The 25,525-nt window shown below is 40.8% G+C and overlaps 1 pseudogene; it reads right to left on the reverse strand.

The window, feature by feature from the left end:
• LOC127429172 (rap guanine nucleotide exchange factor 6-like) overlaps positions 1-25,525 on the reverse strand; it is a 147,148-nt pseudogene that overhangs the window by 103,088 nt on the left and 18,535 nt on the right.

Raw genomic sequence — 25,525 nt, forward strand, 5'->3', positions numbered from 1 at the left:
TTCTTTTTAAAATCTATCATTATTAGGGCCCAAGCACTGAAAGTACCAGCCCCGAAGGGGCGAAAGACCCCTATTGTTTTCGTTAGTTTTCTTATTATTAGGGGTCAAGCCCCGAAGGGGCGAAAGACCCCTATTGTTTTCGTTAGTTTTCTTCTTCTTCTTCTTCTTCCGCTCGAGTCTATGGCTGCCCATAGAACCACTTGCGGGAAAGTTATTAAATTTGCCACACAGGTAGAGGACAGTCTGATATTTTACAACAGCAAATTTGGCGTCTCTACCTCAAACCCTCTGGCGCCACCTACTGCTTAAATTTGCACTCACGTTTATGTTAATAACTTTTGAACCGTGAGTCCTAGAAACAAAATTCCTCTGATTCCTTGGCTCAAGAAGACTCAATTGAACCCTATGGCGTCATTTTCCATCAATTTTCTGAAAAACCTACTTTTTCGAACTCGTCCTAGGCCGTTTGTCCGATTTTGTCCTGCATCATCTAGAGGCACTCACGACAAAAAGCTATTCACAGAATTTTGATAAACCATACCGTTTTCGAATGGCGCTTCAATGAAATCGACGAAGAACATGCAAAATTGAACTTGAGGCTGTATCTCCGCAACGCTTTGAGGGATTGGGACAAAACTTGGTACGGGTCATCACCATTAGGCCCTGAGGTTCACTGCAATGTTTTAGCACACTGCCCCCTTCTGGTCAGGAGATAGAAAAATGGCTATTTTGGCCTATTACTCTTGAACGCTTTCCTGCATGATAACCATCATGCCCAGATACTACCTGAGCAGTTTCAGAACAGCGCCACATACTGGACAAAAATTCTAAGTAGTAGCTATTTTTAGTTATTTTAAAAATAAATGTTTTTTTTTATGATTTAAATGTTAACTTTTTCTAACTCCTCATACACTATTCATCGGACTCTAACCAAAAACATGACACAAAGCTTCTTTTGCTGCTCATGGTGCTGATAATTGGCTTGACCCCAGTATCGCTGCTTGCAGCTATATTTATTATTATTATTATTCCGCTATTGAGTCTATGGCAGCCCATAGAACCGCTTGCGGGAAAGTTATGAAATATGGCACACAGATAGAGGACATTGTGATCTGTTACCACCGCAAATTTGGTGTCTCTACCTCAAACCCTCTAGCGCCACAAACATTGGCTATTTTGAATTTAGTCAAAAATTTTGACGTGTGGTCAAAAATTAAACTCATCATTATCATTAGGCCCTGAGGTTACCTGCAGCATTTTGGCACACTGGCCCCTACTGGTCAGGAGATAAAAAATGGCTATTTTGGCTTATAACTCTTGAACGCTTTCCTGCATGATAACCATCATGCCCAGATACTACCTGAGCAGTTTCAGAACAGCGCCACATAAATTGTAAAAAATTGTAAGTAGTAGCTATTTTTAGTTATTTTTAAAATAAATGTTTTTTTTTTTTTGTTATGACTGAAGGTTTACTTTTTCTAACTCCTCATGCACTCTTGATCGGACTCTAACCAAAAACATGTCACAAAGCTTCTTTTGCTGCTCATGGTGCCAATAATTGGCTTGACCCCGGTATCACTGCTTGCAGCTATATTTATTCTTCTTCTTACATTTACATTTTACATTTATGCATTTAACAGACGCTTTTATCCAAAGCGACTTACAGTGCACTTATTACAAGGACAATCCCCCTGGAGCAACCTGGAGTTAAGTGCCTTGCTCAAGGACACAATGGTGGTGGCTGTGGGGATTGAACCAGCAACCTGATTACCACCTATGTGCTTTAGCCCACTACGCCACCGCCCACTTCTTCTTTCACTCGAGTCTATGGCAGCCCATAGAACCGCTTGCAGGAAAGTTATGAAATTTGGCACACAGATAGAGGACAGTCTGATATGTTACAACAGCAAATTTGGCATCTCTACCTCAAAACACTCTAGCACCACCAACTGCCCAAATTTGCACTCACCTTTATGTTAAGAACTTTTGAACTGTGAGTCCTAGAAATCAAAGATTCCTTTGCTCAATACGATTCAATTGCACATCATTTTCCATCATGAAAATATTTCCGCCGTTTTGAATTTTCTGAAAAACCTACTTTTTCGAACTCGTCCTTGGCCGTTTGTCCGATTTGCACAACAATTGGCCTGAATCATCTAAAGGCACTCACGACAAAAATTTATTTACAGAATTTTTATAAAACATACTGTTTTCGAGTGGTGCTTCATCGAATTTGACAATGGGCACACCAAAATGGACTTGAGGGTATATCTTGCGCAATATAAGAATGTGCAAAATTTAATTTGAGGCTATATCTCTGCAACGCTTTGAGGGATTGGGACGCAACTTGGTACGTGTCATCACGATTAGGCTCTGAGGTTACCTGCAGCGTTTTGGTGCACTGCCCCCTACTGGTCAAGAGATACGAAAAAAGCAAATTTTTGCTTATAACTTCTGAACAGTTTGTCATAAAATCATCAAATTGGTCTCATTAGATTCAGTGGGGTATAGCGAGTCCAACAATATGAAAAATTCCTATATTGGCCATTTTGGACGTCGGCCATTTTGAATCTTCTGAAAAACTTACTTTTTCGAACTCCTCCTAGACTGTTTGTCCAGTTTGCATGAAAATTGGCCTGCATCATCTAGAGGCTCTCATGACAAAAATATATTCACAGAATTTGGATAAACAATACCGTTTTCGAATGGTGCTTCAACGAATTCGAAGAAGAGCACGCCAAAATGTACATGAGGGTATATCTCTGTAACGCTTTAGTGTATTCATACCAAACTTATTATTTGTCATAGGCACCATGACTTGAGGGTGCCTGCTCAGATTCGGAACAGTGCCACCTAGTGGTTACGAGATATGAAAAAAGCTAATTTTTGCTTATAACCTCTGAACAGTTTGTCATAAAATCATCAAATTGGTCTCATTAGATTCAGTGGGGTATAGCGAGTCCAAAGATATGAAAAATTAATATGTCGGCAATTTTGGACGTCGGTCATTTTTTATTTAGTCATAAAATGCTGTATTTTACGAACGACTTGGTGTATCAATACAAAACTTGGTATGTGTCTTTGGCACTATGCTCTGAAGGGACTCAAAAAGTTTCAGGGCAGCATCATCTTGTGTTCAAAAATTATAATGCTATTTCTAAAAATGCTAATAGCTATTGACTCCTTTTGCCTACTGTCACGAGACTGGTCTTGATAGATTCCGTGGTTCATGCCAAGAGCAATGATACCAATTATGTCATGATCGAGCAAACTTCCTGTCCGCCATTTTTAAATGTTTTGAAAACATACTTTTTCCTACTCCTCCTAGACTGTTTGTTCAGTTTGCATGAAAATTGGCTTGCATCATCTAGAAGCACTCACGACAAAAATGTATTTACAGAATTTTGAGAAACCATACCGTTTTGGAATGGTGCTTCAACGAATTTGACGACAGACACACCAAAATGGACTTGAGGGTATATCTCTGTAACGCTTTAGCATATTCATACCAAACTTAGTACTTGTCATAGGCACCATGACTCAAGGATGCCTGCTAAGTTTCGGAACAGTGCCACCTAGTGGTCACGACATATGAAAAAAAGAACATTTTTGCTTATAACTTCTGAGAAGTTTGTCATAAAAATTATCAAATTGGTCTTATTAGATTCAGTGGGGTATTGCGAGTCCAACGATAGGAAAAATTCCTATGTTGGACATTTTGAATTTAGTCATAAAATGCTGTATTTTACGAAAGACTTGGCGTATCGTTACGAAACTATGTTTTGAACTCACCTCCGGTCCGAGCTCCGCCTTCTCGGGAACTACCGCAGCCAATGTCATGGGAACCGCCTCCCTCCACAATTTCAGGAGATTGATGTGGTATATTTGACGTGCGTCCCCTCTATCGGTTCGTTTAACCTCATAATCGAGATCTCCCACTCGTCGTGTGACCTCAAAGGGTCCTTGCCACTTGGCGAGTAATTTAGAGCTCGATGTGGGCAGCAATACAAGCATTTTATCTCCCGGTGCAAATTCCCTTAGCTGAGTTCCCCTGTCATAGAGTCGACGCTGTCGTTCTTGAGCTTGGAGCAAATTCTCCTGTGTTAGTTGCCCTAAGGTGTGGAGTTTTGCTCTAAGATCAAGAACGTACTGAATTTCATTTTTACTGTTTGAAGGTCCCTCCTCCCAGGCCTCTCGCAATATATCAAGCACCCCGCGTGGGCGTCGCCCATACAGCAGCTCGAATGGGGAGAAGCCAGTGGAGGCTTGCGGGACCTCTCGTACTGCGAATAACAGGGGGTCGAGCCATTTATCCCAATTTCTAGCATCATCGTGCACGAACATACGAACCATGTTTTTGAGGGTTTTATTAAATCGTTCCACCAGGCCATCCGTTTGAGGATGGTATACACTGGTGCGAATCGATTTAATATTTAACAACTCGTACAGTTCGCGTAGTGTCCATGACATACATGTTGTGCCCTGATCGGTGAGGATTTCTTTTGGAATCCCCACCCGGGAGATTATTTTGAAGAGTGCCTCCGCAACACTGCATGCTGAGATGTTGTGAAGAGGCAAAGCTTCCGGATATCGCGTTGCATAGTCCACTAGGACCAATACAAAGCGATGTACGTGTGCTGACCGTTCTAATGGCCCGACGAGGTCCATTACAATTCTCTCAAAGGGGACCTCGATCAGAGGGAGAGGGCGCAATGGCGCTTTTGGGGTGGCCGGTGGGTTAACCAGCTGGCATTCGCGGCATGCCGCACACCACCTGCGGACATCGCCGCCAATGCCCGGCCAGTAGAAACGGGCTGTTAGACGGTTCAGTGTTTTCCTTTCTCCTAGGTGACCCGCCATGGGATTATAATGAGCCGCCTGGAATACCATTTCCCGACGGCTCCTTGGAATCAAGAGTTGGGTCGTATCCTCTTTGGTCCGAGTGTCCTGTGTCACTCTATACAACTGCTCATTTATAATTGCAAAATAAGGGTATGAGAGGGCGATGTCCGGCTGGAGTCGTTGACCATCGATGACTCTCACTTGGTCAAAGGCGTGTTTGAGGGTTTCGTCTCGCGACTGCTCCAAAGGGAAATCCCCGTCAGGGAATTCCCTGAGAAGGGGAGGGGCTGCAGCCTCTTCCCCTCTCTCGTCATTATGACGTGGAGCTGTCGAGGACGGCCCCGGCTCCGCCTCCCCTGCCAGAGCATCGCACATCACACATCTCCCTATTTTCGTACAGGACCCATCCGCACAAATTCCCTTAAATAAAACTCTAAAATCAGGCCAATCAGTCCCCAGAATCAGCGGATGGGTGAGGCGGGAACTAACCGCGGCCTCCACTCTATGCTTTTTCCCCCGAAATTTAATCGTCAGGGTCACCACCGGATACTTGTGAATATCCCCGTGTACACATTTCACCTTCACTGTTTTAGTGGTGACCAATGCGGGTTGAACCAAGTGTTGGTGGATAGTGGTTTGATTACACCCTGTGTCCACCAACGCTTGGCGAATACCCCCCTTGACACTTACCGGTATCCGGTACGCTCCGGCCCGGTCGGGGGCAGCCTGTGGGAGGTCAGAGACCCGCACCACCGTCCCCAGCTCCAGAGGGCACTGATCTCAGAAGTGGCTCGGGTCTCCGCACCTCCAGCAGGCCGGCCCAGGCGCTACGCCCGCACTTGCGTCGGCGGGCGCCCCCCCCTGAGGGGGAGAGCGGCGGGGCATAGGGATAGGGGTAGGTGTCGCCTCCCACACCCGGGGAACTGGTCTCAGGGGCTGAAGTCCTCCTCGTCTGCGTGGGGCAGGAACGGGACCCGGAGAGAGAGCAGAACGAGAGGAGAGAGGGGAGGGGGAAGAAACAGAGGGGGGAGAAAAAAAAATGTAGGAGGGGTCTTCCGCCCTCGGGATCGCCGCCATGTGGTCCTCCGCAAGCCGGACAGCTTCCTCCAACGACGCCGGGCGGTGGCACTGGACCCACTCCACCGTCCCTTTTGGCAGTCGATGTGTGAATCGCTCCAGTACCACCTGGTCGATAACTCCATCGACGTCGCGGTCCCCCGCTAGCAGCCATCTTCGGCAGGCGTCACGGAGCCGCTGGGCGAAAGCAAACTTCAGCTTCAAGCTCCGGAAGAGTTGACGACTTTCCTCCGGAGTGCGACCAACCCGTTGCAAGATGGCCCTCTTCAAATCTCCGTAGGCCAGGAGGCTCGTTGCTGGCAGTTGTTGTGAAATGTGAAATTAATCAGTTAGTAAAAAATGAAAAATGACAATATAAAAATTGATAGATAGATTCTCTGAATGGTGATTCATGAGACTGTCACCACATTTAGACAACATTATGCCAAGACATTGAAGATGCTAAATTGCGAACAGATTTTTAAATATGGAACGGTGTTGCCATGGCGATTCACTAAATTAATGGCAAAAATAAGCAAAAAGGAAGTGTCTCATATCTTCTGCCTGCATTGTGTGATTTAGATCAAAATTGAGTTGTATGTTTTTTCTTGGGGGCTAATTACATGGACGTGGCTATTGTGGGTCACGGTCATAGCGCCACCAACTGGCAGCAGGAAGTGTGGCACTTACAACAGACTTTGAAAAAGTTCTCTTACATTTACCCAAATTGCTTAAATTGTTTAGACACTGCTGATGGAAAGTTTTGAAGGGATGCTTGATAGCTTTAATAGTGTTGTCATAGCAATGGATTAAATTACATGAAGTTGTAGTCAAACTGGAATGGTGGCATATATCTATTACACATTGTATGTTTAGGGTCCAAGTTTACATTAACGTTGAGTTGTTGCTGTGTCCATCATGCTTTGTTTTCCAAAAGCCGCCGAGTGGAAATGGACCCATGGTGCTTGGGTCCGTCATCACTGCTTGCAGCTATATCTTTTATTATTATTATTATTATTTTCAAGGTTTTTGGTACTTTTGGGGTACATAACGTGTGAAAACTCTTGAAAGTTTGCACACACATCAGAGTCGCTGGCCATTAGGGCTTGGCAAAGTTATGAGGGGGTCATATGGGAGGTGCTGCAGCACCACCTAGAACATGGGCCTGTTCGGGGGGGCTCTGTAGCACATCCCTTTTCAGCTACAGTCACCAAACTTTGTACACATATAGATCTCATCAAGCCGGACAGCTTTCATGCTGACAGTCATAAGCTCTGCCCAAAAAGAAGTTGGCCAATTTGGATTGTTTGAAAAATGCATGCCCTGGAATTTGATATACTCCTCAGAGAGATTTCATGTTACAGGTACCAAATGTGGCCGACATCATGCCAAGACATTGACGATGCTAAATTGCGAAGGGATTTCTGATATATCGAATGGTGTTGCCATGGCGAAGCGATAAAATAATGAAAAAAAAATTGGAATATGGAAATGTCTCATATCTTCTGCGTGCATGGTGAAATTTACAAGAATTGCCAAATGTTTGTCCTTGCAGGCTGATCACATTGATGTGGCTATTGTGGGTCACGGTCGTAGTGCCACCAACTGGCGGAAGGAAGTGTGTCACTTAACAGACTTTGAAATATCCCTATTATGTTAACATGAATTGCTTCAACAAAAAAAAACAAAAAAATTAAAAAAAAAAATAATAATGTCAAGACAGTGCAGATTTAAAATTCTGAAGGGATTCTTGATATCTTAAATACTGTCGCCATGGCAATGCATTAAATGTCATCATTCCTTTTTGTGCGTATTCACATGTTTTGAGGTATTTGGCATGCTTGGCTTTGAAAGTTTATTGTTAATAAACATATTTCTTAATTTTTATATAAATAAAATATAATAAAAATATCAACTGAAATGTAAAAATAATAGAAAACGAGGGGTCCCCCTGTGACAGCTGTCTGACACCGGTGTGTGTGTGTGTGTCTTTTTGGTTAAGTTTATCATTAAACTATCATTTATATTGTCAAGCCGGTTCTCACCTCCTCCTTTCTATTGAACTGTGTTACACTGCGTGAGTCATATTAATTAAGAATATTGACGTCGCTGATGGGCTGTAACAGACATGGCCCTTGATACAAACAACACAATTGTTTATGTAGTATTTGTTCAGTTTGATGATGATAAAATTGGGAATACCACTAGAAAGCAAACACCACCACCTAGAAACATCATGAATTCCACTCCAATTACTTTAGAGGAAGAGCAAGTTAACAGCAAGTGTGGGTTGCGTAAGCAGTTCCCGTTAAAGTTGGTATGTGCTTGCACTGTACACAAAGTGCAAGGATTAACTGTCAATGAAGCAGTCATATCACTAAAAAAGATTTTTGCAGCTGGACAGGTATATGTTGCTTTAAGAGGAGTCAAGACTTTAAGTGGGTTGATCATTCATGATTTTGCTGAGAATACAATTTATTGCAAAAACAACATCCAAGAATGTATCAACACAATGCCACAGTTTGAACTTTATAATATTTCACCACATAACACCAACAAATCTTTTTTCAATTTTCCTAATGAATGTTCAGGGTTTACACTGCCATTTGCTAGATTTAATGGCTTCAATCCAATCCTATAATTATAGCTGTAAAACTGTAACAGAAACATGGCTGCCTGCAAACATATCAAGTGAATCCACTTGCACTGAAGGCTACCACTTTCACAGTGCTCCACGTTGTTTTGCTTACAGTACAGACAACCCTCTATTAAACTCAATTTGACACCAAAAACATGGTGGTGTTGGCATACACTGTAGAACTAATAATGATTACAATAGTTTGGACATTCCCAATGTTAACATAGAGTGCATAATATGTCAACAACAAACTTGAAATAATCATAGTTGTTATGTACAGGCCACCACAATATCGCTTATCTTTGTTTCATAAAATATATTACCAAACTCTGCAATACATTAAACAATATGTCAGATAATATCTTTTTTATTAGTGATTGGAACCATGATGAATTGAAAACACATGCAATGTCTACATTGATGGAAAACCTAGGCTATGTTCAGTATGTCAAAGAACCTACTACTGAAAATGGAACATTGAATGTCATCTAAATATACTACTATTGCACAAGTTATAAATGATTTCAATGTAAACGTGTGCTAGATAGACGTCTTTGACGGCTTGTTTGTGTTTTTAGATGTCATGTCAAGTTTAAAAAGCTTAAACTGTTAAACGTCTCGAGTTGAGACACATACGTTTTGCTCTTTTTTTGGCGCTGCGTGTAATTTTAGTGCAACAACAAATGCATTCAAACATGTGAATGGCACGAAACATGATTTCAAACACTGCACTGAAATTTCAAACAAATATTTTGAATATTAGCTAATATATAGGACTATGCATAACACAAACACCGTCAACACAAGTTGTGCCAGCTTCTAGCAGAATTAAAACTAATAAACGTATTCAGAGCTGAATAGCCTACTACACAACTGAATATAACAGGCTGCATGGCACAGATAAATGATTACTGCCAGAGTAACATTCACATACAGGTGTGAGGGACTTCAGCATTTTACAAATAACACAAATAACAAACGTTTCAAGAGTTTTGAAAAAAGTAATAAGCATTTATGAACTAGGGGGTGCTGTGGAACCGATGAGGCACATCTATGCTGAATTGCAATATCAAATCAAAAGATGTCCTAAGACAAATGTATGTGCAAACTTTCATAATTTTTCAGCCATCGTAAGCCCCTCAAAACACCACGGTAAAATGTGAAAATCCCACATTCCATCCAACATGGCTGACTTCCTGTTGGGCGGAGTCAAATACAACTAAGTGAACTTTGTCTAACATGATGAGAGCAGTAACCATACCAAGACTTGTGCACATCTGAGCAACTTCATCCCAACCATTGCCTGCGTTTGGAGGCGCTGTGGAGCTCCTCGACCACACCGAAGCCTAAACACTACATAACTTTTTGATTTTACGCATGTCTGATGTGTGTGCCAAGTTTCTTGAATTTTCCAGCATGAAGAATGCCTTATAAATGGGTGAATACGTTAAAAATAAAATTAATAATAATAATAATAATAGTGAAAAAACATTCCAAAAACAATAGGGCTTTAGCACCTCCGAAGTTGTATGTACCTTCGGTGCTCGGGCCCTAATAATAATAATAATCTTTAGAAGAACAATAGGGCTCCGCACTTTCAGTGCTTGGGCCCTAATAATAATTGTGAAAAAATATTCTAAAAACAATAGGGCTTTAATACCTCCGGTGCTCTGGCCTTAATAATCCTTAGATGAACAATAGGGTTCTGCACTTTCAGTGCTTGGGCCCTAATAATTGTGAAAAATCATTCCAAAAACAATAGGGATTTAGCCTTCGGTGCTTGGGCCCTAACTATGTCATAAATGTAACCCAGGTCTGAGTGGCAATTACAAGAAATGTCCAATAGAGGGCAGCCAAGCTCTATGAATGATTCCCAAAATAACACTGAGAAGATTTTTTGTGTCTGTCTAGAAGAGATCCCTCTTTTGTACGTTATGTATATGAAGTATGTGTAACTACGTTCTTCAGTTAACTATATTTCTCATTTCATGTGTTAAACATCTCCAGTTCTTGAGTTGGAGTTTCTGTTTCATCTGATCTGTGTATGTTTTGATTGCCGATCCAGCGCTGGAATGTGTTATTTTGAATTTATGATAAATGTTTGTTCTGGCTGTTATCAATGTCATTTAGTGTCAGCAGTTTTTTCTGCAGCTTGCATTCTTTTCCAGGAAATAGAAAAGCGAAATATGTCCCCCATTGCGATTGTCTTCTTGGCCGTATTGTTTGTGTGTATGTAGAGCGTGTGTTTTGTCTTTATCTCTCTCTCTCTCTCTCTCTCTCTCTCTCTCTAATCACTCTCAGGTGTGGGGTAACCAGGTGATCCAATTGTTAATGGAGAGCAGTGGCACTCAGTGTGTTTCCTTCCTATATAAACTGAGTGTTTCATGGCTGGGTTGTGCGATGGGTGTTCGTGAGCTGTGCCATCTTGATCACCGGTGCTCTTGCGCAAATTTCCGCTGTTGGAGTGGATTTTTTTATCTACACAGTGTTGATATAGCAACAAGTAAACAAATGAAGTTTCGTCTCACCAGTGTGTGTGGAAACATTTAAACTACGTGTGTGACAACTAACCCCACATTAGTTTGTGCCCCGCACTCCCCTAGGCTACGAATCTGAAAATGGAAATATATGCTGAACACATGTATGCTGAAAGTGCTCATACATGATTTACTGATATAAAAATGTCAGTTTTATACAGTAGATATATGCAATATACAGAATATGACAAAAATGACAATTTTAATTTACATTTACATTTATTCATTTGGCAGACGCTTTTATCCAAAGCGACTTACAAAAGAGGAAAAACATAAGAGAATCATCTTAAGGAGACAGTTGTATGAAAAGTGCCATATTACAGTTTCATTACCATCAGAATAGCATTCAAAACAGATTGAAGTGGAATTTATTTTTTTTATTTTTTTTAGTGACTGGTTAAGTGTTCATGGAAAAGATGTGTTTTTAGCCGTTTTTTTGAAGACAGAAAGTGAGTATGGTATGATGAAGCCGAAAGTCCGGGAAAGTGTTTTGGTGCCTCTTTGTGTTGATACAACAAGGCAACATTCCTTAGCCGACCGCAAGCTCCTATTCATATTCATATATGTATCTTGTTTTTTTTAAACTCTTGTGGAATTTAAATGTGTACATAAATGCTCAAATATATGAACTCTAATTGTATTTGTTCGTATATGGCCAGTGGCAGTTTCTCAGGGCCAGCAAAGTCTTCTCTGCTGCCATAACATGCCTAATAAATAAATATTTTTTCATCCTTTCATTCTCATTGACCTTTTTGCCTATGTATTTTCAATCGCTTTCCACTCATAAACTCTACAAACAAATAGCAAAAAAATGAAAAAAAAATTATCCAATCAGAATTTATTCCTTTTTTTTTTTTGGAATGCCCAATTCCCAGTGTGCTCTACTGTCCTCGTGATGGCGTAGTGACTTGACTCATTCTGGGTGGCGGAGGACGAGTCCCAGCTGCCTCTGCGTCTGAGACTGACAACCCACGCATCTTATCATGTGGCTCGTTGAGCGTGTTACCGCGGAGATATAGTGGATGCTGTGGAGGCTTCACGCCATCCACTGCGGCATCCACGCACAACTCACCACTCACCCCACCGAGAGCGAACCACATTAACGCGATCACGAGGTGGTTACCCGTTGTGACTCTACCCTCCTAGCAACCGGGCCAATTTGGTTGCTTAGGAGACCTGGCTGGAGTCACTCAGCACACCCTGGGATTCGAACTAACGAACTCCAGGGGTGGTAGCCAGCGTCTTTACCACTGAGCTACCCAGGCCCCAGAATTTATTCCTTGATGCTTACAAGCAAAGTGTGACAACTGTTTCACAAATCGCATGCCTGAAGCCATGCTCATTAGCCGAAGCAGCGTGTGAGTTTGAGCTCCACCCCATCACGCCTTCAGAATCCCTCAACAGTGCACATGAATAGGCATCTAAAGTCAGATTGTCAGATTCATCAGCCAATCAGATTTATTTATTTGTTCTTGTGGGTGTGGTCAGTGTGAACATGCAGTATTCTAAACTAATTTATGTCCTCATTTGCCCTACATTAATTTAGAGGCTATTTAAACAGTTGTGCGTATGAATAACGAATGCAGACTCAAATTTAATGTACTTCATTTATTTTGACAGTGCACAGAGAAAAAAAAATGCAACAACAGAATCTGAATTGAAATTACAAGCCTAAATGACTTCTGTGCTCATATTAAAATCTACTTAGACTACCTTAACACCTTATGCCGTGATTTACATTTGTTAATTTAATTTAAAGCCAGTTTATGGATAAATGAAAATGGTAAATAATTTCATTGCAATATAATCTTTAGATCTACATATTGTTTTCAATAAATCATTGTATTAAATTACAGCAAAAATGTAAAGTTAATCAGTTAGCAAAAAATGTAAAATTACAATAAAAAATTGATATTGATAGATAGCTTGATTCTCTGAATGGTGATTCATGAGACTGTCACCACATTTAGACAACATTATGCCAAGACATCGAAGATGCTAAATTGTGAACAGATTTTTAAATATCCAACGGTGTTGCCATGGCGATTCACTAAATTAATGGCAAAAATAGGCAAACAGGAAGTGTCTCATATCTTCTGCGTGCATTGTGTGAATTAGATTAAAATAGAGTTGTATGTTTTTTCTTGGGGGCTAATCACATGGCTGTGGCTATTGTGGGTCACGGTCATAGCGCCACCAACTGGCAGCAGGAAGTGTGGCACTTACAACAGACTTTGAAAAGGTTCTCTTACATTTACCCAAATTGCTTAAATTGTTTAGACACTGCTGTTGGAAAATTTTGAAGGGATGCTTGATAGCTTTAATAGTGTTGTCATGGCAATGGATTAAATTACATGAAGTTGTAGTCAAACTGGATTGGTGGCATCTATCAATTACAAATTGTATGTTTAGGGTCCAAGTTTACATTAATGTTGAGTTGTTGCTGAGTCCATCATGCTTTGTTTACCAAAAGCCACCGAGTGGAAGTGGACCCATGGTGCTTGAGCCTATCATCGCTGCTTGCAGCTATATTTGGCTATTATTACCGTAACCTGTACTATATTAACCGGTATTACATTTCTGTGTTAACTATTGGCAACATTTTAGAAAGGCAGCATTACCAACAGTAGCCTAAATCAGTGCAATGCAATGCTATTTGACTTTTCGTTAACAATAACCAACAGCTTACGGGGGGTGACAAGGTGGAACTTGAATTCATTCAATGGGAATTGATATGATGTTGAAAAGTGGTCTCTAAATGACAGGTAGTTGAAGGGGAGGGGGTTGAAAATAATAGGGCTTGGTGACGTCAACAGAAAATGAAAGTCAATTCAGAGGAGGAGCATTATAATTATAATTATTATAATTTTTTTATGAATTGTGAACAATAACACCAGGAATGTATTAAAGTGGTTATAACATGAGTAATCAAATTTTCCTTGATATTTCATTTTATATAGTTCCTTGAGTTCATTTTACTATAAAGACATACTGTAAGTTTCAGAACTCAAAACTTCCTCCCCAATGCAAAACAAGTATTTATTAGAACCATGCTGCAAAAATGACCCGTTCTCTACTTGAGCGATTTTGTGATGTTTTTACATCATCGCACCCTTGGCCCGCCCAATGACGCTCAGAGGTGAAGAGGAGAAAATAGGACAGATAGGCCAAAAGGGGACTTACACTATTTTTTATTATTTTTCTATATAAACATGCACTAGGAAGACACCTTTGACCGTTGTTATGTACGTTGTTAGTACCGCTCTGAAATGTTTTGACTCCAGAGTAACTAAATCATCTCTGTCAGAACTTTATAATTGGCCCAAAGCAGACTTCTTATGTAAGCGCATCCTGACCTCATACATGCTCAAACCATTAATCTTATGACTCTGTTCACACACACCATCAATACTGAACTTTTCAGGTAATGTTACAAGTTTTCATTCAGGGAAATTGCCAGACCTGGTTTACCAGTATTTTTAAACTGGTCGAGTTCACACAAACTGAAAATTGCAGTTTTGTCTCCTTTTAAAAAATGTTGTGCATGTTTTTGGCAGTAAACATTTAGACTTTGTATAAATAGATCCCTTACATCTGACCGTAGTGTAAACTGTGTTGAATAGAGGGGTTGATGTGTGATTAATCAAATGGTCTAATTCCTGTTGTCTGTGAGTTAAAGAGAATATTAAATCAAAAGTGTGTCTCTACCTCCTGTTTGTCATGGAGTATAATGGTTCCTTCCTGTTCTACAAACTCAAACATCATGACCCGACACAACTCCCTCCTCACAGACATGGTCATGTTAGCAAATGCCGGCAGCTGATGCATGAAATCCAGGAGCTGCTCTGTAAAGAGAGAGAAAGAGAGAGCTTCATACGTGTGTTTCTGAATGATCTTGATTCATGGCTATGTAAGGGCTGTTTGACAGTTTGTCCATCATATATACTCTTCTGGTTTTTAATATTTCATATTACGCACAGGAAAAGGGAATATAACAGTACATACAAAAAATCCAAATACTAAATTGCTAATTTTAAACAGTAAACTTTGTAACTTTTAGGAATACACTAGCATATAGGCCATTTCAAAGGAAGTGACGTTTTTCTTCCAAGAACATTTCTGGTTAGTTGCCAAACACATTCAAAACAACAGCAGGAGGCACTTCATTCATAGTGATGGATAGCAGTAACATTAACATGATTGTCATCAAATGTCATTAAAATGTTTAGACAGATGCTAGTTGGTAGAGGTCTGGAACTTGGCCCGGGCCCGATGGACCCGAGAATCTGATGGGTTTCGGGCCGGTTCGGGTCAGTTTTTAAAGTAGGACTTTGGGTTCGGGTCAGGTTTGTAATAAATGAAAAAATAAACCGGCTTACCGAACTTGTTTTGCGCACGTGCTCTCACTCACAGACACAAACGGGCGAGTTAGGGGCCGTTCACACCGAACGTGTTTTTGCGCATGTCTGTTCTGTTTTCCCATTGTTTAAACACATGCTGGATGAATGTCTTTGACATTTGCACCACGTCTCGCATTTTCTTCAGCGTCTCGCGCAGGACTAGCATATTTTAAATGCCATGTCAGGTTAAAAAGAACTTCACATTTTTAAAAAACACATGTTGAGACACCTGTGCTCGGTTTCATTCTTTACACTGTGTCTAGACTGTTTTTAGCACAGCTGTCACAAAGATTCAATATTCTAAATAAGTTCAGGCTGCATAGAGGGGACTATTGCATTGTTTCCTATTATTCCAGATTGTTCTGCAAGTGAAGTTTCAGCAAATAAACGTTAAGGCAATGCTTTTTTTCCCCTTCTGCTCAAGTGTACTAAGGGGATGCTGTGCCTTGTTAAAACTGTGTATGTTTACTGTTTCAGTACTGTTACGAATGTTGCCTATATGCTTACATAAAATACAGCATATTGCAACAGTATTTGCTAGGAGAAGAAATTAGATAGTAAGAGATTTTGTGTCTGGTTCGGGCTTAAAATCTGATGGTATCATTCGGGCCAGATAGGGTCAGGCCACATGGTTTCGGGTACGGGACGGTATTTCATTTTAAGGCCCATGCAGCCCTCTACTCCTTGGATGCCTGGAACTAATGAAGATTAAAGTGTTTAGATTTCCAAAAAACAAAACACAAATGGACGCATGAACTGCAGCAGTGAAGTGAGACTGCTGGATAGGAACAGTACTAACAACTGTAGGATATGTAGCACACATATAATTTCGGGTAAGTGATAGAAGTGTTTGCCAACTAACTGTAAGTTTGATGAATAGAGTCTAGCTGGCTAGTTAAGTGAGTAAACACTCAACAGATATGGATTCATGTCTTTACCAATCTCATCATCAGTCCGATCCACAGCATCCTTCTCCAAACATTCTGGCACCAGATCTCTGCCCAGAAGTGCCTCTGAGGAATGCTCGATGTCTTCATCTTCCTCCTCTTCCTCAGAATCCACAGGAGCTTCAGGGAGACCAGACAGATCCATGTCACCCATCTCACTCTCTGTGGCCTGTGGAGGAACAAATATCATTGATTCTACTGAACAATGTGACCATCTAGCTCAGTTTAAGAGGGTACAATTCACAAGGCTTGTTTCCGGAAGGCTTTGCATTGCTCTTTTGCTGCTATTCAGCAAATATTTTCTCATTAATGTCAATGTGATAAATGCTAATGTAATTTAGTGTATTTTAAATCGCTAACGTGCGCTTCTCAGTAATGTAGGAACAGAAAGGCTGTTATCTGCCAGATGAAGAGGAGGACAGTTTTGTGAACCAGCTAAAGTAGCTCAAACTCTGAATGCAAATCTCACAACCCAAAGTTACAGAACATTTGCATAATTTCCTGTCATAAGCCATATCTGCAGAACCGTTCTAAAATACAGTAACTGCAGAAAATGTAACTCCAGTTATTTAGAGCAGTGTGAATGAAGTAACATCCAGAGCAAACAATGTCTAATTACACTGCTGTAGCAACAACTGATGCCGTTTGTCATTTCCTGGTTTTTAATTAAAAGGTACACTACAGATTTCTGGGCTGTGGTTAAAACATTAAATTTCAAAATACTTGCAAAGAAACATTGTGCTGCTTTTTACACTAATTGTGCTTCGGCACTGCTTTTCAGTGCAGATGAGTCTGATGGTTTGAGGTTTACTCATTGTTACCTTTGATCACCATATCAGAGCAGCTCTGATTAGTTACACCAAGAGTGACTAATAGTAGGAAGAAAGTCCAACAAAGACGTATATCCAAACAAAAAAAACTAAAAAATGTCAGAGCAACTAGCATATCTGTCACCAGAACATTTTCTTTGTTTACTGACATTATGTAAACACACAAGGACAAACTATGGAAGCCTGAAATTTCCCACCAAATTGAACCTTACAGCTCTAAAGTAAAATTCATTAATATAGGCTTATCATAGTGACTCAGGGTAAGGCAAGAATGCAGTTTTGAACACAGATGTTTTTATGTACTGGCTTAATAATGGTATTTTGTTAAATTAAAAAAATAAAATGAGAAATCCTCCATAGTGTTAAACTCTATGGACCCACCGGCGGGTCCAAAAGGGGGCACTATATCACGGAAAATGTTGATGCTTAAAATATTAAAGTCTCCATATACAGGAGATCACATGACGCCATGCGAGGAGCAGACGTGTAAACGGTGAGCTCTGCGCACTTTGCTAGTTTTTTTAATTATTTCATATTATAATCTGGTGAGATTCGATACACTTAGCTACATATTTGTTCTTTGAGGTAAACATGGCAAAGAAGTCAAAATCCTCAGGCTCTGGAGACATTAAAAGACACTTACGTGCTCAGGCTGAAACCTCTGATGGGCCTGCAGACCAGGGACTCGATTTGAGTGGTGCGGCGGGAGAAATCCAGCGTCAACTGTCCAACATGTCTGTGATGCTGACGAAGGTTGTTGCTGACTTGGAGGATCTCGCTGTAATACGTTGATCGATTACGGCGATGGAAACAAAATTCTCTGAATTGGTTACAAGAGTGGCATATGTTGAGAAACGGATCAGTTATCTGGAGTCATCGGAAAGGGAATTATCCACTAATCCGCTAGCGACCAAAATTGATGTGGAAAGCATTTTGGAAAAACTGGAAGATTTGGAAAATAGGTGCAGACAAAGGCAGAGATATGGTGAAATTCCTAGACGAGCTCTTCCCGAGTCTGCTCGACATAACAGGCCATAAGCTGGAAATCGAGTGAGCTCACAGAGTCCCGGCTCACAGATCTGCTGAGGGAGACAGGCCCAAACAATTCTGGCCAAATTTCTGAGATCATCCGTTAAAAATCTTTTGTTGCGCGAGGCAAGGAGCAAGGGAAAGCTTTCTTGGAAGAATCACAATATTTTCTTGTTCCCGGACATTGTGAATTCGACAAGAGAGAAACGTGATTGTTTCAAGGAATGTAAGAAACACTTACATCAATGGAAGATCGCTTTTGCACTGATGTTTCCGGCCAAACTGAGAATAGATACTAAGGATGGCCGCAAAGTATTTACGTGTCCCAAGCAAGCACTGTCCTTCATAGAAACAATGGGTGAGTAAGCCATTTGGTGTTTCTCATGTAGCTCCAGAGTGGATTAACTTGCTGTACTTACTCTTGGCGTCTGAGGAAGCTGGGCACCATTTTTGTTTCTGTTTGTGTTGGTTCCACCTAGCGGCTCCACCTAGTTGACTGACTAAGTAAGTCAGGTGTATTTTTTTATGCGGCCTCCAAGTGAATTTGACTCGCTCAATACATTCTTGACCATCCGAGGAACCGGGACACCTGTTTTGTTTCTTTTTGTGCTGGTTCCACCTAGCGGAATAACATTGCTTCAGGACAGTTGTGGATGAATCTGTTCATTCTTTGTGCTTATGCCTCCTGTTGGCTGGAGTTTGTTTAGTGGAGTATATTTGTGGGACATTAGAATGACTACGTCATCTGCGGCACTCATAAACAGCCGGCTCACTGAACACTTGTTTGTCTGTCCGAGGAAAGTGAACGGCTTTATATCAGCTGGAATTTGTTTTGTAGAGGAACGCACCTTCGAGACAGTTCTGTGAATTAATCTACACCTTTGTATTTATTCTGCCTATTGGTAGGGGTTTGTTTTACAAAGTCTTTTCTGTTATGTAATTTTGCCTCACAAAATTTGTGCAGAAGCACCGGACTTGAGCAATCCGATGGCAAAGTTGTCACAGGGGCTCTCGTAGGTGTACATGGACCTTTTGAGTTTAGAGGGATTGACGCAGTTGGCGCTGTCATGCGTGGGGTTAATCCGCAAACTTTTTTTTTTTCTGTTTGTTTGGTTCTGGGGGAAGTTCGGGGTTTGATTGTTGCACTAATGTTGGAATGTGGTCTGTATGATCATGTTTTTGACACACAATTTATTTTTTCTATTATATCAAAATGTCAAATGTTAATATGAGTGGGTTATCTTTCTCCACGTGGAATGTGAATGGGTTGGGGTACCCCATAAAAAGAAGGAAGGTTATTTCTTTTCATAAGCGTAAGAAATGTGATGTAGTGTTTCTTCAAGAAACACATCTTTCCTCGTAGGAAGCTGAAAAATTTGGGAAGATATGGGGTGGGCATGTTTTCTTTAGTGCTGGCTCAAGTAAGAGCAGGGGAGTCATTACACTGGTAAGTAAGCATCTACAATTCAAATCTCTCAAACAGATTAAAGATAAATTAGGGAGAATCATTATTGTTTTAGCAGAAATTCAGGGGCAAAGGTTGGTTTTGGCTAATATTTACGCACCTAACGTTGATGATCAAGGCTTTATTGATCTTGAAGGGATGTTGCAAGCCACTGGCACCCCTCATGATATAATATTGGGAGGAGGCTTTAATATTTTGATGGACTCAGTCCTTGATCATAGTGAAGCAAAAGTGTGTAAGCCCCCTAGAGCAACACTGACGCTTCACAGGATGTGTAAAAATCTTGGTCTTGCAGATATTTGGTGACTTTTGAACCCATCTGGTAGGGACTATACATTTTTTTCATCAGCACATAAGATATATTCTAGAATAGATTTTTTATATATATCTAAGTCCTCATTTCATCTGTTGTGGATTACTCAATTGGAAACATCTTAGTCTCAGATTACGCCCTGGTGAGTTTAGAGATGTTGCCAAATATGGAGAAAAAGAAATCATATAGTTGGTGCTTTAATGTATCCCTTTTGCAAAATCCTGATTTCCAACAAATGTTAAAGACTGAAATCAATGTTTATATGGAGACCAACTGGTCCTCAGTATCTTCTGTGGGCGTGGCTTGGGAAGCACTTAAGGTGGTTCTTAGGGGTCGGATCATACAGTATGCCTCATTTACCAAAAAAATCCAAAGCATGAGAACTCGTGGAGTTGGAAGGGAATATTGAAAGTGCAGAGGCAGAGCTGAAGCACTGAATATCGTCTGATGGCCTCAGAGAATTGACCAGATTGAAATACAGATATAATACTATTTTGTATAATATACATTTTGTCACGGAAAGTGGAGTTTTGTTTATTCAGGGCAAGACAGTCATACTTTGAGTGACAAAGCAGGGAAGCTTTTGGCTAGATATATAAAGCAGAGAGAGTCTTTTTCTACCATTCCCTCTGTGAAATCTGCTGGTGGTGAAATTTTTACCTCGGCCATTGATATTAATAATGCCTTTAAAGAGTTCTATCTTGATCTTTATAGTTCCACATCTTCGTCTGCTGATGAGGATATTAGAAACTTTGTGGAACCATTAGAACTCCCTAAATTGACAACTGAGCAAAAAAATTCTCTTGATTCTGAGATAACCTTGGAGGAGCTTGACGAAGTAATTAAGGCCTTATCTACAGGCAAGGCTCTGGGGCCAGATGGTTTTGCCGCTGAATTTTTTAGATCTTAAGCTACATAATTGGCTCCAATTTTTTAGAAGTTTATACAGAATCATTAAAGAATGGAAAGCTTCCCCCAACCATGACACAAGCCTGGATCAGTCTGATTCTTAAAAAGGACAAAGATTAGATTTAAAAATGTTGTCAAATATTTCAGCTAACCGATTAAGTTATGACATCTCTTATACATATAGATGTCATATAGATCAGAAGAGCCGTAGCTCTTCTGATAACATTAGATGTTTCGTCAATATCATGTGGTTAGTAGCGAATGATGAGTCTCCGGTCGCTGCCATCTCACTTGACGCCGAAAAGGCGTTTGATATGGTAGAATGGGATTATCTTTTTAAGATTTTGGAAATGAGTCCGGGAGTACATTTATTGGTTGGATTAAGTTTCTTTATAGACACCCTGTAGCAGCAGTACAAACAAACAGATTAATTTCAGATTATTTTACTCTGAATAGGGGCACTTGGCAGGGTTACCCTCTTTCCCCATTATTGTTCTGTCTTGCCCTGGAACTATTAGCAGCCGCAATATGAAAGGAGGATGATTTTCCAGGGGTGATGGCGGGAGGTATGGCGCATAAGCTTCTGCTTTACGCAGATGATATTTTATTATTTGTCTCTGACCCTACTAGATCTATGCCTTGCCTCCACAGGATTATTAATTCCTTTTCCAAGTTCTCAGGATACAAAGTCAATTGGTCTAAATCCAAAGCTTTGGCTCTGACAACGTACTGTCCATTAACGGCCTTCCAGCCAGGCGCCTTCCAGTGGCCCAAACAGGGCATTAAGTATTTGGGTATTTTATTCCCAGCAAATTTGTCTGATTTAGTTAGAGTTAATGTTGACCCTTTAATAAAAAGGTTTTGGAGCGATGTGGACAGGTGGGCTTCATTACATTTATCTATGATTGGGAAGGTTAATGTTTTTAAAATGAACTGTATTCCAAAATTCAACTACCTGCTACAGTCACTCCCTATAGATGTCCCCCACTGCGGTTCTCTCAGTTGGTTGTGCATCTTTTTCTTCAACACTTTTTCCTTCCACTCAACTTTCTGTTAACATGCTTGGATACAGCACTCTGTGAACAGCCAGCTTCTTTGGCAATGAATGTTTGTGGCTTACCCTCCTTGTGAAGGGCGTCAATGATTGTCTTCTGGACAACTGTCAGATCAGCAGTCTTCCCCATGATTGTGTAGCCTAGTGAACCAAACTGAGAGACCATTTTGAAGGCTCAGGAAACCTTTGCAGGTGTTTTGAGTTGATTAGCTGATTGGCATGTCAAAATATTCTAATTTTTTGAGAGAGTGAATTGGTGGGTTTTTGTTAAATGTGAGCCAAAATCATCACAATTAAAAGAACCAAAGACTTAAACTACTTCAGTCTGTGTGCATTGAATTTATTTAATACACGAGTTTCACAATTTGAGTTGAATTACTGAAATAAATGAACTTTTCCACAACATTCTAATTTATTGAGATGCACCTGTATTTATTGTTCGGCCTCAGGCATTTGGCTCATTGTTCGCTTCCACCTGAAAGAGCCCCTCCTTGGTTTTCTATTGAACAGGAAGTCCTTGCCCCTATTTCGCCATTGCAAAGCCTTTCTATCAAACTAACCAGAGAAGTTAAGTCACACCCCATTAACTCACATTTGCACGTGATTTGGACAAGAGTGGCCAGAGTATTTAATTCAGACATTTATTTAAATGTTGCATCAAGCATATGGCTGAACCCCAAATTATGTATCAACAAGTCCCCTTTCTGTTGGTCAGAGTGGATTGGGAGGGGGGTTACTACACTCGGCAACCTGTATGAGAGTAGAGTGTTGAGATCTTTTGAGAATTTGGGTCATCATTTTGGGATTCACAGATCTCAGTTTTATAGGTATTTACAGCTGTGCCACATGCTCTGTACTGTTTTTGGGAGTAGCACACACCCCCCTAAAGCAGCAGATACTTTGGGAGAGGTGATTACTGCTTTTGGAAAAGGTCATGAGGCATCAGTATATTACTCCCTGCTAATTCAGAGTCTGGGGGATGGAGCTTTAACTTCTATCAAGAGATTATGGGAGAAAGATTTTAAATTGGTATTGGAGGAAGGAGTGTGGACTAGGATTCTAAAAAATGTCAAGTCTGCATCTTGAGATGCAAGGGTTCGCCTTATGCAATTTAAGATTTTACACAGATTTTATTGGATCCCCTCTAGATTATATAGGCTTGGTCTTAAAGACACACCCACCTGCTGGTGATGCCTATCAGAAGTTGGAGACACAAACCATATCTTTTGGGGATGTGTTAAGATCAAAGATTTTTGATTAAAGGTCTTTTAGCACTTTATTAGGAACACCTGTACACCTACTTATTCATGCGACTATTTAATCACCCAATCGTGTGGCAGCAATGCAGTGCATAAAATCATGCAGATACGGTCAGGAGCTTCAGTTAATGTTCACATCAACCATCAGAATGGGGGAAAAAATGTGATCTCAGTGATTCCGTCAGTGGCATGATTGTTGGTGCCAGACAGGCTGGTTTGAGTATTTCTGCAACTGCTGATCTGGGATTTTCACACACAAAAGTTTCTGGAGTTTAATCAGAATGGTGCCAAAAACAAAAAAAACATTCAGTGAGCAGCAGTTCTGCAGATGGAAACCCCTTGCTGATGAGAAAGATCAACGGAGAATGGCCAGACTGGTTCTAGCTGAAAGGCTACGGTAACTAAGATAACCACTCAATTGTACAATTGTAGTGAGCAGGATAGTATCTCAAATGCTAGAAATGCAAAACGCATCGAACCATGAGGTGGATGGCCTGCAACAGCAGAAGACCACGTCGGCTCAGGGGTGTACATAGAAAATATTTATTATTGACTTATTGGACACCATTTTGATGTGAATATAAAATTAACCAAGATCGTGAATATCGCAGTGATTTTAATGTTCTTCCAATTTGGCCGTTAAAACTGCCAGTTTTGCACCTGCCACTCCTTGACTCATGAGAATAAGAGCGTTCAGACAGTAAAATTTTAAATACCATCTCTCATTTAAAACCCAGCAGTAAACATGCCAATGGAGTAGTAAAGTTCAGTTTATTTCTGAATATTTTATTTGTCTTTATCAGTGAATTGGTCCAAAACAAAAGCTATTTGCTTGCGTCATCACCAGGAAATGTAAATCTACACAGTTTAAAACTTTGACTTTGATGGAAAAAGTCTGTTTTCAGTATGTTTTCAATTAATCATTAGACTTTTGTTGGGCCTCATGTATTCAGATAGAAGACAAAGGCAGGTCTAACACAGTCGTAAAACCTAACTCAGCCCCCACATACCAAGTCGTAAATCTTATTGATTAAAAACCGTGCCAAAATCAAAGGGAGTCCAAAACAGACTACAAATCCCATGAAGCCTTGCTCACTAAAGGATCAAACTCTCAACTCCTATTGGATGAGGCACACAACAGAACGTCCCTCAACCATGACATCATCAGGAGTGGAAATACCTCTGAATTGCTTCCGGGATTTGCTTCCAGCAACTTTGCTTGCCGTGTATAGACGCAGCTCATCGCTGCTCTCAGGTGCAGCCTCGTGGCACAAGGAAGTAACGTCCGACTTGAAACTGTGGCCATACAATCTCCATCTCGCTGGATGAGTTGAGATTACTCTGTGTTCAACCGAACGCTCTAACGGATCCGAAGGAGACTGCCGAGCAATACGCATCTTCATCCGTTTGCCTGCAGAAGTGAAGAGATTAAAGATTTCTCTTCCATCTTCAATCAAGTTGACATTTCTGATTTCTCTGCCAGCCCGCCGAGAATCAGCAGCCGTACCGCCCGCCAACAGAGCGAGGAAACGGCCTCCCGTCATCACCCGAGCCTCGAGGAACCAAGTCTGAGTTAAAGGACGGATGAACACACATTCTGCATCCTCATACGATTCAAGTAAGAGGTTTACATCTGGGCAGAGATAGAATATTATAGTGTGTTATTCTTGTGTTTCAAGGTTTTTGCTTGTACAGTTTATGGACCGCCATATCCGCTCATTATTAATACTCAGGGTATTAATTATCACGAATTTGATTTGCTGTATTGTGGTCCAACCACAGTGGGCTGTTGTGCATTTCCGCCATCGTGGGTGAGACCGGCAAACTGAGTTTATCCATTAAAGAATCAAAGAACGCGGGACTGTTTATCCGCTGCGCCGTGATAAACTAACAGCTGCTTTCTCTCCCACGATCGCAAAATCGGTTTTGGGGCCGTCACTTAATTCTCTCTCTCTCTCTCGTACTTGTCCCTAAGCTATCGTACAAGCGGATAAACGCAGTAACTGGTAGATGCCATTGACTGGTTTCTCTCTGCCCACATTCGCGGCCATATTCCCTGGCCGGAAGTCTCGCGTGACATACTCTCCACGAGAGTCACATCCGCCATTTTGTGCGCGTCCCTCCTTACACACACACACACACCCTCATGTGTTATAGGATTATTTTGATTTCCATATCTAATCATATCACTGTTTAGTTTGTAGTTGTAAGTCAGAAGTTTATTGACTGCATTGTATTAATTATTA

The sequence above is a fragment of the Myxocyprinus asiaticus genome, chromosome 38, assembly GCF_019703515.2.
Source record: "Myxocyprinus asiaticus isolate MX2 ecotype Aquarium Trade chromosome 38, UBuf_Myxa_2, whole genome shotgun sequence".
Lineage (NCBI taxonomy): Eukaryota > Metazoa > Chordata > Actinopteri > Cypriniformes > Catostomidae > Myxocyprinus > Myxocyprinus asiaticus.